The following is a 1297-nucleotide window of genomic DNA, read 5'->3' as shown; positions in this document are numbered from 1 at the left end:
TTTTTAACTAAAACAGCTGACCATTTTATTTTCATGTTTCTCAATGTAAGTGAAAACAGCCCCTTCTGTATCACTTCTTCCTCTCTGTTATGAAGGAAGGTCCTGGCCATGCGTCTAGTAAACACTCAGGCTCAGCACCAAGATCTCCTGGTGAAACAGCACAATACAAAACGATGAAGAGCGAGCACTTCTGCTCTTATCTGTCTGGCCGGGTCATGCCGGGCCGGGCCGTGTGGGCACCATCATCGGGCGGGCGGGGGGTCTCATCATGGGAGGCCCGGACATCATGGGCATGTGGCCTCCCATGGGCGTTCTCATCCCAGGAGCTGGTCCCACAGGCATCATCCCAGGAGGAGGGGGGCCCATCATTGGCATCATGGGAGGGCCTCCCATGTGGGGTGCAGGCATCATGCCAGGCCGAGGAGGACCCGGGAGACTGGGGGGAGGCGGGACCATGGCCCCTGCAGGCGGAGGAGCAGAGAACGGAGCCGGAGGGATCTTTCCTTGTTGAAATGCAGCCGTTGTCTTGTCAATCAGGCTCTGGGCCTGCTCTTCCATCCATTTCTGGTAATAGTCTTTCACATTCTCTTTGTGTTTCCGACCACTGCAGTGTGTCTTCCTCACAGATGGGGAATCGTGGGTAAGATATGTATCACAGTAGTCACAGTAAAACTTAGGCATGATGCTCACAGGCCGTTGGCTACCCGGGTCCCCGCCGCCAGGAACTGACGCCTTCAGGCTGCGCCGACGCGGACATAGGATCGAAATCTGCACTTCTAATAAAGTTCAGGGTGATGCTGTTACCAATGGTCCAGGGGCCAAAGATCATTTGAAGAGATCAGAGAAGTTCACTCACTGTGTAACCCACACTGCTCTTGGACTCATTAGCTCAGCTTCCAAAAGGCCAAGGTAACAGGCATGTGCTAACATGTCCGGTTAGGCTCAGTATTTCTCAACTATTAATACCAACCATGGTCAGTCATAGGAGAGTATAAAATAAGTATTTTTAAAGAACAAGGAAGTAATAGCAGAATGTGCAAAGAGGAAAAGTGTTAGGGTCCCTGGAACTCTCTGTATAGACCAGTCTGGCTTCAAGCTCATAGACATCTGCTTATTTACCTCTCAAGTGCTGGGGCTAAAAGGGTGTACCACCACACCCAGCTATGGGATATTTCTTCGGAAGATTTTTGGTAGCATCACAAGGTTGTGATTGTTCTGGATACATAATTTACGTAACAATGAATGTCATTGTATGTATATTTTCCATCATTAGTACATTAGCTTTCTGTGGAACTAC

At 49.7% G+C, this 1297-nt stretch overlaps 1 pseudogene; it reads right to left on the bottom strand.

Annotated features, from left to right (window-relative positions):
• Positions 1–213: 213 nt before the first annotated feature.
• LOC114628253 lies at positions 214–700 on the bottom strand (annotated as a pseudogene).
• Between the last annotated feature and the right edge of the window lie 597 nt (positions 701–1297).

The sequence above is a fragment of the Grammomys surdaster genome, unplaced genomic scaffold, assembly GCF_004785775.1.
Source record: "Grammomys surdaster isolate TR1022 unplaced genomic scaffold, NIH_TR_1.0 266, whole genome shotgun sequence".
Lineage (NCBI taxonomy): Eukaryota > Metazoa > Chordata > Mammalia > Rodentia > Muridae > Grammomys > Grammomys surdaster.
The sequence above is the reverse complement of the archived record's forward strand: the minus strand, read 5'-3'. Positions and strand labels throughout refer to the sequence as shown.